Here is a 19340-nt window from a genome sequence, read left to right on the forward strand (position 1 = left end):
ATTCGTGGTCTCACGAGTCGTGGCATGTTTGGAATGAAAGAAAGCTACAATATTGTTGTCAACAAATGGAATATACTCCTGTTTCCCTGTGTCACGAGTTGTGGGGGGCGGGAGTTGAGATATTTGTTTGATTGATGGGTCGGGCCTAACGCGGAGTAGTGTGATTCACTTGGAGTCCTCGGAATCATGTGAAAAGGCGAGGCAAATAACTTGGGGATCTCATTGGATCAGAATGGTATAGGTTACCTCCCACAAAATCTTTTTTCTTGTGAATCGTAAAAGCGGGGCATGGAGAATTGCGTTTGAGGACTCCAAGCCCTAGTAAATGGTTTCCCGAAAACCCCACTTGAGAGTAGTAGGCTTTTTAAAGAAATAGTAGGATGGCTTAATGACTGAAAACCGAGTTTTAAACTTGGTATATAATATTACAATAATCTACGAAATTTCTATTTACATTTGATGTTAATGTATAAGAATCCAGTCACTGCAATTCTTGAGACTAATAAATTTAATGAACCAACTACAAATGGTTGGTTGTGAAATCTTACGATTGTCCTAGATTTCGAGAACCAAACCTATGTTCTGGATACGTCTCTTCCTAGAAATTTGCCAAAAGGGTCCACATGCGAAGAACGTTTGACATTCGAGTAGTGGCATGAGGACAACTGGCAGGTTCACAGTATCGTACTAGGGTCAATGACCAATGATATCTAGAAATTGTACGATAGGCAGGATGATGTCCAAGTGAATGCTCCATATAAGCCAGGTTTATGCGATTATCGGACCGGCATATTGGATATGTTGTTACAAAAGCATTTTTCGATGCCAAGATGATTGAAGGGTCTTCTGTACGAGAGCATGGGGTTAAGATGTTATCCCATGTGGAGAAGCTCAAGGACCTCAGGCTGATCTTGAAAAAGAGACGTATATTGACGTGATCCTTCAGTCTTTTCCTCCCTCCATTGACCTTTTTATCGTGAACTATAACATGAATGTACATGACAAAGACCTTCATGAGTTGATAAACATGTTGGTCTAGTAAAAGGCAACGATTGAAAAGTCTTCATCGTCGGTATTGGTAAGGGAGGCTTTGACCTTAGAAGTGAAAGGCAAAGGGGTCAGACGCTGGAGGAGGAAGAAGGGTAAGATAGAATCAGCTATTGCAAGGGCATAGAGCACTCCTATTGCCCAGCTGAGCATGGGCAAAGGGAAGAGGAAAGCAGTTCTGCAGTCATGGATTCCAAAAGATGTTTGCATTAATTGACATGAAAAGGGGTAATAGAAGAGACAGAGTTCAACCTTGATAAGCAAGGTATAATATGTTATTGAGCCTTAACATGATTATTACTACACTTCTTGAGTATTGGATACCAACAGTAAAGCTCAAATTTGCAAATGGTTTGTAGGTGGTGAAAGGAGTATAAGGCTGAGACAAACGGTCCTGAAACTTATCAATGGCAGGGCTGTTGTTTTTTGGTTAAAGGACTATATAGTCTTAGCTGTTAGTGATCATGTTAAATAAAGTTGATAGAATATAATTATGGAACTTAGAGTGATCAAATTATGTTTTTCAATTTTTGGACAATATGGATTACGTGTTTTTGATCAATGATGGTTATTTCATTTGACAAAGAATGGTTATTCTTGTCTGCTAAGGTTGTTTACGCAATTATTTGAACACTATCTCGTAATTGGATTATGAGTGCTCAAAAAACAAATGATTCAAATGGATAATCAAGATAAACTCACAGATCTGACATGCGAAGGTAGGTCACATTTCTCTAGTTAGGATAAGAAAGTTGGTGAATTCAACGAGTATAGAAAGAGACAAGTTGAGTCTACAAACTTGAAAAAATAAACATAGAAGGCTAGACATAAGGAATTTCTAACATCCATTTACTAAGTGAAGACTACATGGGACTCAACTTCCAAGTCAGAGTGCATATCTTCGACACGGGCAATTTGTGTGTAGTCTACCCATACAAGATTTTTTAGCATAAAATAAATTGAATTTAACTATTTAATATGGATTATTAAGTAAAAGTTTAAAAGAATATTATTTTGATATTAATATTACGAAACTAATGAATGAATCAAAAAGAAGATGCAAGAATTCAAGACCTTATAGATGTTATGTGAGAATACTTCCAGCAACCTCAGCTCTGCATTTGGACAAGAAAGTTTCACTTGTTTAACGTAAACATTGCAACAGTTAAAAATCATATAACCTTATGTTATGCGACAAAACTTAGAATTCTAGGAACACACATACGCACACTCCCGATAATAACTTGTCAGCTATATTACCTTCTCCTTGAGATGCTCGAGCACATCACCAATAGTACTTTGTTTTGGCAGCCTAATACTGTTAATTTCTAGCTATATATGGAAAATAAATAGGAGATTTAATGTTTGCTTAAATTTGCAAGTCTTGCATATGTATGCAATTTGTTAGTTTCACACCATCATCAAATGAACCCGAACTTAGAGTTGTATTAACGCATACTTGGTCGTAATGCAACAACATCTCTAACAAGTTTTCTACTCCTCGATATCTTATAGGATGAGCTTTTGGTCGCTGAGAGTAGATATTGTGTGGTGTAAGCCGTAGTTTGAACGGATCATCGTCTCCGAGTTGGTTCGCTACTTTTTTAACAACTTTATCATATGAATCAAGCTTTGACCTTCATAATTAGTGGAATTTGAATAGCATCGTTAAGTGGATCAATATTACCAATCATAATGTAGGAATACTTTTAAGACTTAGAACCGTTATTTTTGGGTCACTGAAAGAAAATCGATGTTATAAATGGGGTACATTGAGTAACTAATACTGTCCAGGTATTCACACGCACAAGCACACAAAATCTAGGAAAGTTTGATAATATTGGTTATTGGTTTTTAGTTTGTGAGTGAACGGTGTTTTTAGAGGATATTTGACTAAATTTATATAAAAAAATCTATAATTTACACGCTTATTACTTAAAAAATCGGGTCTTGAAGTACTCTGTCTAGATAAGATAAGATTTTGAATTTCAGGAGATATTAGCAATTTCTAGTAAATATAAATAAAATTTAAGGACGTTGTTAGAATTTTAATTTACTGTCTATAGAATTATCTATTATTTTGCAATATATTACAAGATTTCAAAGAAGTCATAAATGTTATAAAGAAACCCTACAAGTCGACGAGCCCTTTAAAATTTAGGTGTCCAAGAATCTCGTATTAGCTTTTAAAGCTCAAAAACATGTTTACTGTGTTGAGATTTTATCATGTTTGTCTATTTTGTAATAAAGTCCGTACGTGTGTAATACAGACATTTAAATACTAGAATGAATATTAATATATTAAAATATTAGAAAACACATTGTTTTCCAATATGATGAGATCATTAGATACTATTATACTCCGATATGATTCATTGTCTTTTGGAGGTAACAATGTACAAATTTTATATTTTATATATTTTTAAGCAAATAATAGCATCAAATACCAAAATACTTCAATAGGTAAAACCTTTTGTAATCAAATAAATAATACGGGCTAGGAAAGTAATTAATTATGCTTTGTTGAAGCAATTAACGTATACAATAGTCAATATGAGGCACAACATCAACTATATGATAAAAGGGACCATTTCAAGGAGGAGAAATGCAAAGAGAGAAAATAAAAGAGAAGTCGAAGAGGAATAAAGCACACAAACATAGGCATCACACTAAGATAACGAGAAACAAGGAGCAAGAGAGAGAGTGATAGAAAGAGCGAGGAATTTCAAAGAATCGTGGAAGATGATATGATGAGATCTATTGGGAATTTATCCACAAAGTGATGAAACGAAATGAAACAATAACTACAGAGATAATGGTGGATTTGGAAACCCTTATACAATAATTTCTGATCAATGAATAAAGAAAGAATAACAGAGAAATAGCAATATGGATAGCAGTTTAGTAACTGGCTCAGGAGTCAGATCTGGCAACCGAATGCCCAAGCACCACCACAGGTCGGCAACCCTTATGGTTGCAAAAAATCCACAAAGCCACCAATACACAGAGACCCACAAAGAGACGACTTAGGTTTCATTTAGATTCACTCAGAATTCCTCTAAGAAGTTTCTTTCACATTCAGCAAATATTCTCACAAAGTATTTCATGAAGAGAGGTTTTAGTTTTGTTGTTGTTCTATCTCTTTAAAACCATAGTTGACCAATATATATATAGATAGAGAGAACATAGAGAACAAAGATAGAAAGAGGTGAGATGATGAGAGATTTTCAAGAGCATTAGAAACTTGAGAGGAACAAAACCAGAGATAGAAAGGAGGGAGAGGAAGAGGCATCGACTGAATAGTGGAAGAATAGGGTTAAGTAGTGATTTAGGGTTAAGTAGAAGAAGAGTTGGGTAATGGGCGGGGCAGCAACTGGGCTGCCATCCAAGGGGGGGGGGGGGGCATGGGCCAAAAAATCCAATAGCATCATTGGATAATATAATATTATACTCCAGAATTATTCATGCTTTCTTGGAGAGACAATGTTCATGTTTTATATTTTCTATAATTTTAAGCGAATAATTGTATCAGATATCCAAATACTTCAATAGGTAAAATTTTTTTATGAAACAAATAATATGGGCTAGGAAAGTAATTTAACTACGCTATCTTTAGGTACCTTATATAATAGTAAATATGCAGCACATCACTGTCAATGTAAAGGAGGAGAAACACGTAGAGAAAAATAAAAGATAAGTTCGAGAGCAATCAAGAACGCAGATGTACAATATAAAAGGGTTGTTCATCTTAAGAGATTTGCAACATAGGGTGCTTGCAATAGCAAGCTCCAATGTGGCAAATACGAGTCTCATCTATGTTAGCCCTCTTATTGCTATTTTTAAGTATAAAATTCAAGTAAAAACATAATGATTCATTTTCTAGGCACGAGATATTCGATAAGCATAAACTCAAGACAGCTTGAGATATGGTTTTCACTTAAATGCAAAGCTACTATATGAAGTCCAAAGTTATAAATAACTATTGATATTACACTACAAAGGGAACCAATCGAAGAGAATTTGCGTAAGAAAGAACTATTTGAAAGAATAACAAGGACAACATCTAGTAGAGATATACTCTCATTAAAAATAACTAAAAGTTGAAGGTTTGAAGGAAGTACGCACGTGCATGCTCATCAGCACCTAGGTCCAGATGGAGGAACGTATAATTTGAGTTTTGATGTAGAGACATAAATGCACATCCGCATCTACGTCGGGAGAGAGGAAGACATGAAGTGAGCTTGACGTAAATGCTTATCCGCATCTAGGTCTGGAGGGAGGAACCTGAGCTTGTCGTAAATGCTCATCCGATCTAGGTTTGGAGGGAGGAAGACATGGAGTAAGTGTGACGTGCATGCTCATCCGCATCTAAGTTCTCGGGGAGGAAGGTGAGAAAAGGTGAGCTTGTCTTGCATGGTAATCTGCATCTGGGTCTAGATGGTGGAAATTAAAAAACAAGTAAGTGTGACGTACATGCTCATCCGCGTCTAACTCCAGAGGGAGGAAACTGAAAAAGTAGTGAGCATGATGTGCATGCTGTCCCATGTTTAGGTTTGGAGGGAGGAAAGTTGAGAAAGAACTCAGCCTGACTTGCATGCTCACCCATGTCTTGGAACTGAGGGAGGAAAGTACGGGAGGTTTCATATTTCTCTAAATTCGAATAACCAAAAAATTGCCAGAAAGATTTTTTGGTTCAAGGTCAGAGAATAACTAGGAAGCACCCAACATATTTAAAATATTCCTACAAAACAAGCAACCAGGGGAACAGAAGAAGAGGATTGGACATCTTCTGAGTGATGTGTTTAAAATAAAGAAAAGCTCAAATATGAAGAACTGCTAGTTGTGACAGGCAATTTCGAAAAACATTAATGAGCTATCGGAATGAACTATATGCCGAAAAGGTCCAAGTTAATCCAATATGTATTATGTTTGATGCTTTATGAAAAGATATTCTTACAATCGATCAACATAAGCATGAAATATGACATATGAAACATATATCTTGTAACTACAATATAGTGATTCTACCTAAGATGCAAATGAATACAGTTAAATATTACTAATTAATATGAACACAACTTTTATGAAAATGTACTTGAAGGCTATGCTGGTATTGAAAGAAAGATGGAATATCCGGGCAACGAATAACTTCCTTGTTTGAGCAGGCCGTAACTTTTGATACCAGATAATGTCCCCATTCTCTGGCTGCAATAAAAGAAATCGAAAAGTTGTCAAAATACAATCTTTGTTCTGACAAGATACTTGTGCTTGTGATTTTCATATACCTGGGTAGATGTAAATGTAAGTCCTATGTCAATGTACGCACACATGACTATGGGCTCAAACTTTATCTCCTGAGAAGCAAAAAACACAAGATATCTTCACCATTTAAAATATATTTGGGCATTTTGTGAAAGCTATCTTCAACATTTAAACTGTATACGTTCATTTTATGAAAGATATCTTCACCATTTAAAATGAATATGTGCATTATATTCCATATGCATAGCAATTTTTAAGTCCTTGTAAAGAAATTGCACGTTACATGAGTTATGTTCATCTCCATGACATTTGACAATTGCAATAATAGCTCCATTTAATGAAAACAATTGCATGTGGATTTCATTTTAAGTTGAAGCTAACAATAACCTATTAGGATTTTTAGCAGGATGTTGAAATAAGCAAATACTATCTCTTCCATTCATATATTGGAACAAACCTCGAAGAGTTCTAACTCTTCATCAAGAGCATAGATTGCAAGTTGATTTAACTTCCCTAGAATATCTTATGGCTTGTCATAGCTCTTGACAAAAAGTCTTCCAGCATATCTGGTATGAAATCAGAATAGATTAAAGGCCAATACCATTCTTTTATTTTTACTTTTCAGGGAATTACTCATGTCTATCCTTTCTATAGATATTTACTCCACATAGAACCTCATGGGAAACAAGGGAATAAGAAAAATACTTTAACTCACCCTTTTTAGGCTCATAAAGCTTAAAGAATAGTAAAATGTCATCACTTTCTTTATTAGGGAGAGGGCCCACACGCAAATCCTTAATCATAGTACAGAAATTTAATAAGACCAATGATGTAAACAAAGGCCTTCAAAGCTCATTTATTGCGTATATTTGGAATTATCACGAATTACATGTGCATGCTCTACTTCTAAAAACAACTGCAGCTCATCATTCGGTTTCTTACTATCATATAACAATCTGAAATGAGGCGACCACCAATCATACAATCATATGGCTGACATTCAAAATGTTAAGTGTCTTCAATTTAGTACCCATGTAAGTAACTCCGAACTGGAAACGGTGTCGATCAAGATCAAAAGCAGAGCCAATCAACAAACTCTAATCACGCCTTCCACATATGTTTCTATCTGCAAGTTTTCTCTTTTTTTTAATACTTATATATTTTTAGTTTTACAGACATTTTATTAGATGGGATGATTATACAATCCTTCATTAAAATTTGATGTACTTATACATAAATTGTTTGTAGTTAGAAAAATTACATTTAGTAACAATATCTTTTATTTTCATCCAATAATTTAATCCCTCTACTAGTCAAAGTTCATAGAATTTCTTAGATATTAGTAAAAGATATCGGAATGGAAAACTATATTTATCTGCATATGACTTACGACTTATTGCAGGTCAAACAAATTTTTTCTAGCAAAACAACTTTTATAAGGGTGAAGTTATACCTCTTCACATGCATTAGCTTGCGTGAAGATATATAAGAGCTGTTTAAATAGAAAAAAATTATTTGACCTACATTAAATTAGTAATAAGTCAATCAAAGGTAAATATGAATTTTCATTCAATTTTATTTTGCTTATATCAGCACATTTGGTGAATTTTAACTAATGGGGAGAACTATTTGTTAGATGAAAATGCAATCAGAAGTACTAGATTTAATTTTTGAAATGACATAGAGTCTATGTATAATTACACCAAACTTAAAGAAAAGGCGGGCTAATTATCCCTAAATAAATACATACTTAATACTATAATGTAAAATATATTAGAATTGTGTTCAATGAATATCTTATTTTTTGAATTCTATAAAATACTCTGATAATTTAACTTATATATTTACTAAAGTTATGATTAATAAATGATTTAGTATTTTTTATGTTGTTGTATACATTGAGATATAATACTACTTGTTCTTCTATTTTATTTTACATAATTAACAAAATAATAATTTAAATTGCTATAGCAGTATCTTAATTATTACATAAGTTTGGTTTTATTTTTAGAAACTTATCTTTTCAATTACATATATATATACATATATATTATTAACCAATTTTTTTATATAATTAATTCAGAACAAAAAACATTTGTAACATAATCTTCTTTATAGTAATGAAAAATTCCAAGAAATACTGAATATTTTTATATGTTTTATACTTTATTAATGAAATATGTAAAGTAGCAAGTTATGTATAAATATTTACATAATTTAATTTGTATCTTTACACATCTTTGCTAACTAAACTAATCTATTTTGTAGAATTAGCATAAGTAAGAAGTTCTTAAAATTTTATATTTTGTAATAATCGATTAGTAAAAATATTTTAATATTATTATACAGTCAATTTCCCATTAATTTCCATTATACTTTCATAATTTATTAACTAGTTTTGATTAAAAAAAATTATATATATAAAAATATTTTTATGATTAAACATAAGGTAAATCTTTCTTTTGTTTGTGTAATATGTTTAATAAATATTCTTAAATACATTAATGTTTTAAAGTTATCTTCCCAATTAAAATTTTAAATTTTCTTAATAAATAACCTTGAGCTCAAACTTAGTTTTTCCTTTTCAGGTTATGTCGAGTCCGAACTTGAGTTTGAATTTTAAAATTTTGTCGAACTCATGCCCTTATAATTACCCAAAAGAAAATAGAAAACAAGAAGCGAATGCTATATATTATCCAACATGACTCGAACTACATTATCTGTGACGTCCGTAGAATTTTTCACGTAATTGAGAGACTAATTGGTAATTATTAGAAATTTAAATTTTATTAATAAATAAATTATAGATTGAATTTGGGATATAATAAAACTTGAATGGACTAAATTGGAGTTCGTAATAATATTTGAAAGCTAATTATATTAATTAAGAAAATTAGGAAAGACGTAATAGTAATTATTAAAAAGAATTAAAAAAAAAAAAGGAAAAAAAAGGGGGTGGGCAGTGGCATGTGCTGCCACCGCCTCACCAACCATTAAACATATATATATGTATATTAATTGCACACACATGCACAATTACACTCACAAAACACACACACTCACATTTAACACACACACTAGACGCACACACCCATTTCGGAAAACAGAGGTACGGAAATTGTAATTTAATTTTTATTAATTTATATAATTATATTATTTAATTAGTTCGTTTATTAAATGTTGATTATATTAAGCGGTGAACTATTTAATCGGAGTATTTTATGATTTTGGCTATTTATATTAGTGTCAAATTAAATATCACAATTGCTATAAAAATGATATAGTTGGGTAATTAAAATATTAGATTTGTTAGATTTAATTATTACTATAGCTAATTTACACAATTCCATCGGAATGATTAACCAAATATGTAATTCTATGTATTATTGCTTAATTAAATTGTATAGCAACGGTAAATTGACAGAAAATTCGTAAAAATACTTCGGAAGTTATATTTTAGAAATATTATGTTATTAAATAGGAAAATGAGGTTTCAGTGGTAATATAATTTACGAATGTTATTAAAAACGATAGTTATGGATATATAAGGGGTTTGATTAAATGAATTCTTATGAATTTATTGATAAATTAAATATATATAAAGAAATGGAAGAGGGGGTTGGACTTTAATATAAATTGAATATTAAAAGATTGATAGAAATGTACGAACATTATATAATAGGTTATTTAGAGTTTATGATATTCTATATATATGTTGATTATACGTATAACATTTTGTTATAGGACGTGACGACTAAGTAGAGGGTTGAGCAGTCCCTCGTGAATCGAAGTATTTTGGGATTTAAGGTAAGTATAGCTAATTGGATTTATATATATATATGTGTGTGTGTGTAGTATTGTATATATTATATATATTGGTTTCTTGGATGCGATCATGGACTTGGCTTTACATTATTATACGTGGCTTTTGTATATTGATTGTTTATATAATTAGTTGTGGATTATTTGAATATTGATGAAATTGTGAATATCGGGGAAATTGTTACTATGTGGTATGTGATGGTAATGTAGGGATATGCGGGATATAATTATGTGATAATCATATAATTGATTGTTGATGAAATCTAATTGGGAGTTGTTATTGAGAAAGTGATTATTATAAAGAATAGAATGATGATTGTGAATGGAAATAAAAGATGATGCTTATCTAGTTGGAAACACAGTCAATGGTTTATGAAAATGTGATTGATATTGAGATATGAAAAATATGTGAATTAAGCTAGGTACCATGGCGCGTAGGGTACCGGGGTATTCCGGGGCAGCAGGGAATATCCTGTGCTTGTTAGCTACACACTGGGGTGGTGTGGGGGTACCATGTTTGTTTTGATGTCCTGTGCTATATTGCTACACAGCTGGAGTAAAAGAGTGTGGGGATATCACACGACGGGTATCCTGTGCTGTATATTATATGATGATGGCCGGCGAAACCATTGACTGATGTATACCAATTAGAGTAAGTGGGGCCCTTAGCTAATAAGATAATGTTGAATATTATGTCATAGATTGATTTATAATTGTGAGTAGGTATTACTGCTTATATTTGTTGTTGCTATTGATAATGACTGTTAGTCGATGTGACTGCATGTACGTGAAATTGTTGCCTGTGTATATATATAAACTGATCAGCTATACTTATTGAGTAGGCAGCTCATTCCTTGCCACGTACTTTTCAAGAGATAGGTCACACTGACTAGCCACATTGACTTTGAGCGGTGCCGTCGTCTTCATTAGGTGGGTCAGCCGTGACTTCTGAAGCCAAAGTTTTTATTTTTGGGTTGTAAATATTCTGGTCTTTTGTCGGGATTTGTGTTTAAAAGTTGTGGTATGATTTTTCTTGAGGTTATGTACACGAGAACATGTAGTGAGGGTAAATATTACTTTTGGTGATATCTAATACCTTTTGTGATATATATATTGCTGATAAATTAGAATTTATTTTACTGATTGAAATAGAATTACTTATAGAATGGATGTTGATTAAAGAAAGGATGAAATAGAAATGATTAGATGTAGCGAGTAAGGGGTGCTACATTATCTATTATAATTCTTGTTGCATCTTCTATTTTGTTTCACATATACTTATCACGTGTATAAAGATTATGTTATTAATTTTATCTAAGGAAAAGATTTTATACATGTCAAAATATATATGTGAAACTAAATAGAAGATGCAACAGGAATAGAAAATCCAATGTGAACACAGCCAGGAAAAATAGCAAAATGATGTGGAAAAAGTGATAAAAAATATAATTAAGAAGCATAAGATGTTTACGGTGTAGCACTCCTCTAGGAGTGTCAATGGCCGATTAGGCCAATGAACTTTATTTTGGCGCTTTCCCCATAGCCAGAATCGTTGGAAATACACTGGTGCAAGAAATTCTCTGGCAATCTATTCCTGTCAATCATCTTCAATTTTAGCTAATACGAACATAGTACAAGTATGAAAAAATTATATTTTTCTTCCCATAAAATAAAGCCGTCCACTTTTGGTCCCATTGGTTATGGAACTATCACTTTTGGTCGCTAACTTTCAAAACTTCGCACTTTTTGTCTCATGACACCTTTTCATTAGATAATTAACGAAAAAAACTACGTAATAGTTAAGTGCATGAGAACAAAAGTACTGTATTTTACCGTTGAAAACGTAAAGCGTGGGACCAAAAGTGAAAATGATCCTATCTAGTGGGACCAAAAGTGATATTTTGCCGTTGACCAACATGTACCATACCAGTTGACTAACGGCACGTGACAAGTCACGTGCTGTTTCCATCAGTTTTTAACGGTACGGGACTAAAAGTGTTAAAAAATTAGGGTTTTGGGACTACAAGTGTTGAGCACCTAAAGCGCGAGACCAAAAGTGAGAATGACCCTATTTAGTGGGACCAAAAGTGAAATTTTGCCTAATCGGACTAAAGTGAGAGTCATGTAATCAAGGAATCAAAAGTTTAAAGGCCCAACGATCACGTGTTTTCGTTAAAGTATCTAACAGAAAGGTGTAATGAGACCAAAAGTGTTACTTTTCATAAGTTACAGGGACAAAAGTGAAAATTCCATAACCAATGGGACAAAAAGTAGAAAGATCCAAAATTACGATACAAAAAATATTATTTTCCCAACATAGTATAAGTGACGAAAGACTCAAAAGAACTACAACTTTAATTACATTATGGATATTTAAGGAATAGTAGAATGTTAAATGGTTAAAATTACTAACTTACTGGACGAAAACATGCTATTTTCCCGACATAGTACAAGTAACAACAAGAATAACAACAACAACAACTAAAACGTTAAATGGTTAAAATTACTAAAAAGGAACATGCTTCACAAGAAGAAAAAAAGTGTACTCGCATAAGAGTAAATGATATTGGACACAAGCTAATCATGTGCAGAGGGGAAAAAATACAATTACATATATAAACAAGCAGATTTTAAAATAAGAAAAGTTCCGATTGATAGCTTAGTGAACTAATAACGTTGATTTTTGTTATTGGTTCTTCTCTGACATAGAGGGAGATTAAATTTCATAGTGCTGTTGTTAGTTATAAATTCTATTACATTCAAGTATACACGACATGTGTATAAAATCCTTCATACGATGAAATTAATCACATAATCTTTATATTAATGTGTGTATGTATGTTATGGAATAAAAACTACAACATGAATTGTAATAGAAAATTCAATCTGTATAAAAGGACACAACAACTGTTAAGGTTATGAGAACCTAACTTCAATCAATTGGAAATACTTATCTACCTTAAAAGTGTGAAATGGTTTAAGCTTCTGAACACAAAAACTTCTAACTTTGGCATGATCCACTAAATTAAACCATATATCCTTTCCAATCCGCCTCGCAAAATCTTCATCAGTCACAACCTAAAGACATCACCATCATTCTCTAATTAAAAGTCTGCTTAAAATGGAGACAATGAAATAGTAAAACTGTTACGAAGTAGAAGAACTGTCAATATAATTTACCTTTACAATCATGTACATATCAGCTTCTGCTTTGTTTTTCTTCTTTAGTTCTTTCTCTTTTTGCTCCCTCTTCTACCTCTCCTACACGAACAAAAAATTTTACTAATGCGAAATATTTAGAAAAAGAATAACTGGGTGTTTGGCTAAGCTTATAAGATGATCGAAATATTTTATAACATGTTTAGAACCCTATAAGCTCTTGAGAACCATTTAGGAATTTTTTATTTTTTTTTTGAAGAGCTCATGAGATCCTAAGTAAGATGTTTTGGATTCTTATAAGCTCTTTAAAAAAAGGTTAACTTCACCTATCTTTTTTTTAAAATATCTTATAAGTTCTTCAAATAATGTCCAAAAACAAAAACACACTCATAATTTTGTTTTTGTTAGTATTCTAGTTTTAACCTTCATATAATTTACACCCCCCCAAAACAAAATTATCTATTTGTATAATTTTAATTCTAAGAGTTTGATGATTTTTTTGGTTATTATTAGAGTATAAAAAGCGTCTGATAAACTATATTTTGCTATCCGAACTCCGACCATTTTTACACTTCGCTATAGAAATTTTTTTTTATGTCAACTTACCATATCAACTTTGAGAAATTAGTACTTTGTCATATATGATCGTCTTTTTATTAATTTTATGTTGGAAAAATATTGTATGTTGTGCATATGTGAAAAATATCATATCACATAACCCTTAAACATCACATGCGCACTGCATGTCATGTTTTTTCAATAAAAATCTTGGTTGAGAAATAGTTATAAATGGCAAAGTATAAAATTTTTTAAAGTTAAGATGGTAAGTTGACACAAAAAAAGTTTAGATGCTAATGTGTAAACGGTCATAGTACGGATGAAAAAATGTAATTAATCCAAAAGCTTATTATGTCAAACACTCTATTGTCATACAAGCTCAAGCATCATATTTATCCAAATAATTTAAGAACTTATTTTTAAAATAAGAATAAATATCTATAAAATCTTAAAATATCTTATAAGATCTAGAAGCATAAGATGTTCCAATTAAACTCAGCCAAACACCCTGTAAGTTTCTTTTATGAAAGCAAAAATGACTTGAGCTGATTTTTTATTAAACCTTAAGATGCTGAGAAATATCTCTGTCATCAATGTCGCAGAGTATTTTATCCTTGTCACTTTCACGTATGTACACCAGCATATAGGCATTAGACTGCCTTGAAAACTTGAGGGGGGCATTATCAGGATTTGTCGTCATTACATGCTGTCAAGACATAAATGAAAAGGTAAGAAAGTATCAACAAGTTTTAACAAAAGCAGGAAATATGAAAGGAAAACTTACTTTTTCTTGACCTCCATAAAGCTCGTCTAAAGCCATTACTATGTCTTCTTTTGTCACTCGTTCATCATCGAATTTATACCTGAAACCATTTAGAATGATTTCTTTATGTAGTTTGCAACGAGAGATCTACATGTAATCTATTGCTAAAAGCCGAAAACTTGCATTTTTAGGTCTCAAGAAAATAGCATTTTTTGTCGCATATGTTTGGGCCTTTTCCACATAGTCCCATTTGTTGTGATTCTCTCACATTGCATCCCATAAGTTCAAAGTTTTCTCATTTTTAGTCCTCATCATACTTTTTCGTACATTAATTAATGGTGTTGTTAGAAGGTTTTCAAGGAGGATTATGAGGGTTCCATTAATTATTGAACGAAAAATGTACCTAAGGACTAAAATTGAGAAAATTTTTAACTTATGGGATACAATGTGAGAAAATCGTAATAAATGGGACTAAAGTGAAAAAGGCCCTCACATATGGGACCAAAAATGCAATTTTTGCTTACATTTCACAAGTTAGTCTTTGGCAATATTTGGTCCCATTGTTTTTGAAATCACCATATTGCATTCTATAATTCCAAAAAGTTTTCAATTTTCATGTGAAGCCTTAATTCTATTAAATTTATTTCAGAAAAAAATTAATAGTGTACCAAAATCGCAAAGAGGCTAACTTGTAGGATGTGAAATTAATTTTTTCCTAAAAGCATTAATGGCCTAATAGAAACAAAGTGTGTCAAATGAAGCTAGTTAAGTTTAAGCTTCTCAGACAATAGAAAGCTAAAGAATATTTACAAATATAGATATGCATTTTTTTATGAATTAAATTCCATAATTAACTTAACACCACTAGTTGGATAGAGTTGGCCTTATGAAAGCATAATAGTGTCCGCCGTGCACTCCACCACGATGGACCAAAACACTGAAAAGAATAAAAATAGTCAGAATGAAAATGTAACCTAAAGTTTTGCAAGTGTGAAGAATAAGAAAATTTAGAGATGTTGCAATTTGAATAATAAAATAATCCCAATGGTCAATTTTCGATGGAACAAAATTTCTGTCCTATATTTTTTGAATTTTGGCATTTTAGTTCTTTATCTTTCTAGATTTGAAAAATAAGTCCTATCGCTTTCAATTTTTTAAAAATTTTGGTCCATAGAAATGGGAGCCAAAGTCCAAATTAAAGAAGAAGCATGTGTGAGGAATATGTTTTTCTCTGTCAACATTTACAAACTCCAATGGTTTAAGGACCAGAATTGAAGAAAATTACAATTTTACATGACATATTTGTTACACTGAAAAAATAAATGACTAAACCGTTATAATGCGAAAGATAGAGGATGAAAATTGCATCTAAGCTAAATAAAGTATAAAGAAAGGATTTGCCATTACAGAAATTACAGGTGTTAAAGCCAAAACCAAAAAATAAAAAAACCTTCTACTTGCCAAACAAATTAAAATGGGGTGGTGGAAACATCTATTTACTAACCTGTGAAGTGTATAGAGGTTGCACACTCTGCTATTAGCCTCAGGTGACAAGTATCTTCCATTATCTCTATCCAGATCAAGTTCAAGAGGAAACTCATAGCGGTCATTTATCTACATGTCATCAACATCAAATAAAAAATTATTCATATTACAAGAAACCCAAGTTGGATATGACTATTAATGCACCAATTAGTCAAAGTTTCAGTAGGTAGCCAGAACTCCCTTTGTGGCACATAATTTATTTTATTTTATTTATTTTGTTTAGTCAGACATTTGAAAACCCAAAAAGACATCCCCTTAGCATATTCCGACCAAATTTGGGGACTTTGATTGCTAGAGTCCTGAAATCGCACAAATAATACTAGTTAATTTCACTAAATTACCACCTCCATATTTGGGTGTTGTAAAAGTTCCATCCTCTAACATGAAAACAAAAATTTCAATTTAAGTTCTGGGATATTAGTCATTAGTTTTGGTAGGACATACGCAAGCAATAAATTTGACTATCATAAGAAGGCTATTTTTTATCGTATTTGATTCTAGTAAGAGAACTTGTCTAACATGCAATCTTGATAGTAATATATGTTATAGAACAAGAACAAAGCTATTATCTAACCAATCTTCTAAAGCTGCATACAAAAAGAGGTAAGAGTTAGCCAATTTGTACACTTTTGGCACTAATCTTTTACATTGTATTCACCAGTACAGTATGATAACAAAAATTTACAAATCATGCATCTCATAAGTTGGAAGAGAAGTTTGACTACTATCCTTTACCATACCATCCCGAACAAACTCGTATTCAAACTGTTTTAAGTGAAGCTGGAGCACTGGTGGGAAGTCAGTAAACAAGACCCCTTGCTTAGCATCCTGAAACAAGAAAATCATCAATCTTAAGATGGTCCTTTGACAGGGTTCAAATAATATGCTAAGAAAGAAAAGTCTAAAGAAAAACAACAATGTCCTCCTAACAAAAGAATCATGTAACTGACACTCAAACATCAATTCGCTAGTGAGAGAAAAGGCTAAAATGATCATTATATTTAGGATAAATTGCAATGACCTCTTACGGTTTTTCATACTTATAAATACCATTCTTGTTTGCAAAATTACTAGTATCCCTGATGTTTGATGAATTTATGTAATCTTTGGATGGAGCCGAAAAAATATCTACTTTCTCCTTGCTTTTTTTTTCTTTTTGACAAATAATAAAATAAGTTGACAAGTTTAAATGTTCTTCTTGCCCTTCAAGCTTATAAAAAAAGTTTTAATATTTTTAAAAATAAATAAAAGATTTCATACTCCATAAGAGTATTTTGATCTAAGCACCATAAAAAAATTGATTGAAATCTAATGAGGTATAATGAAATATGTTAATTATTTGCTGGACGTTAAAATCAGGTGGTATTCATAATTTTCAAATAACAAGGGGTAATTTTAATTTTGTAAAACTTAAGGAGAGCTCTTTATAATTACTTACCTTTATATATTTAACTAAACTAACAAGTAAATTAAGTTAGCCTACTCACTTGCAAATATTGCCTAGCATGATATCTGTTATCACCATCGAGATGTTCAACTGCAATATAGTTATCAAACGAAGCATGGACATCATAGAGGACACAAAAATTTATAAAATGAATTGAAACCTAAGGGCTAAATAGATTAACTACATGTACCATAGAAGGACGCTTGTCTACTAGACTTGTAATCAACATTGATGCATTCAAGGTAGTTCTTGTGGTGCCCTTCAAATAAGTATTGTATAGCACCTTCCACAACAGTTCTCTAATAATGGTAAGAGGATAACAAATAGTTAAGAAGAATTCAAACGTTTTTAATCAAATTGACAGTAGTAGTATTTTATTTCCAGTGGACCTTCTTTTTTTCATCAAGCTTCTCACATAGGAGTTTGTTGAATTCGTGTACATCATGTTGCAGGAAAGCATCATGTGTATCCCACCTAAAGGATCTTGTCAAATCTTTTGTTGCAACACTGCTTTTACTGTGTTGAAGCTTGTAAAATAAGCTCTATAGGGCCATAGGAATACTTGTCGATGGCTCATCATTAACACCAGTTGTCATGTGGTATGCAACCTGAATAAGAATCAAAGATATCATCACTTCCCTATGAAACTTCCATACATGAAAATAAATCATGATATACAACCAGATAATCCTTGGAATGAGATCCTTAACCTTTCTGAAATAGGGAATATGGAACAACAGGTGGCTCCTTGGTTCTTAAGTCCAACATAACTAGTTTCCCTTTTTGAATTATATAAATATTGGTCCATAGCTTTGAAGACAGCAATCTTAGCTTCAATCATACAGATATCATTGACTATAAAACCTCGACTTGTATCATAAGGGTCGCTAAGTGGCATAAAGGATGTGAAATCCCAATCACTTTCCCTAGCATTAAGTTGGTGTTTTGTGTTTGCATGGTCAAAAAGTAAGTGCAGATGAGCATATAAAATGAAATGAGCATCCAAAGGAAAACATGAAGAAGGAAGAACAAATGCATGTTAGAGAATTATATATATACTATGAGATCCACAAAAATGAAACAAAATCTTAGTATATATAAAGGGTACTTGCTCAACATATAAGCTTAATTTCATCTATACATATAAAAGGAAAATTCTCTTGATTAGACATTGAACATTGCATCAATGAGCGTAAAGATGAGATTCCAGCCCATACAATCAATAACAAACTCACTATGTTGCAAAGGATGATAATTGCTTCTCGTCTAACCAAATTAATGGAAGCATTTAGACATTACTTAATGTTCAATTTTCATGTTTGATTCTTCGTTCCCTAATTTTTTAATATATTTATGAGGCATCTCTCTGCTAACGTGCATATGTTACATTGTTTTATTTGACACCTATTATGCTCCACAATGTTATTTGTTGGCATTGTCAATTTTTTATTTTTAAATAAGTCCTAAATTTTGTTTTACGTGTATTTTAGAATATTTGAATATTTTCAAGTTAGCTTTAGCATGTACATTTAAATAAGTAACATTCTTGTTGTTGATTGCATGTATCTATATTTTATCTAATTAGAAAGCACCCTATTGGTGTCTTCAATTTATTGATATGTCAATTTTTATTTTTAAATATTTTATTAGTTTTTCCTCTTTTCTCAACCTTCTATTTTCTATCAGTTCTTAATTTTCCATTTTCTCTTCTGAACTTCTACATCTCTTTTTCATCTC

General features: G+C 31.9%; 1 pseudogene; it reads right to left on the bottom strand.

Annotated features, from left to right (window-relative positions):
* The window catches only part of LOC105179582, a 35304-nt pseudogene extending 16737 nt beyond the window's left edge, over nucleotides 1-18567 (bottom strand).
* Between the last annotated feature and the right edge of the window lie 773 nt (nucleotides 18568-19340).

This window comes from Sesamum indicum, unplaced genomic scaffold (genome assembly GCF_000512975.1).
Source record: "Sesamum indicum cultivar Zhongzhi No. 13 unplaced genomic scaffold, S_indicum_v1.0 scaffold00175, whole genome shotgun sequence".
NCBI classification, from domain to species: domain Eukaryota; kingdom Viridiplantae; phylum Streptophyta; class Magnoliopsida; order Lamiales; family Pedaliaceae; genus Sesamum; species Sesamum indicum.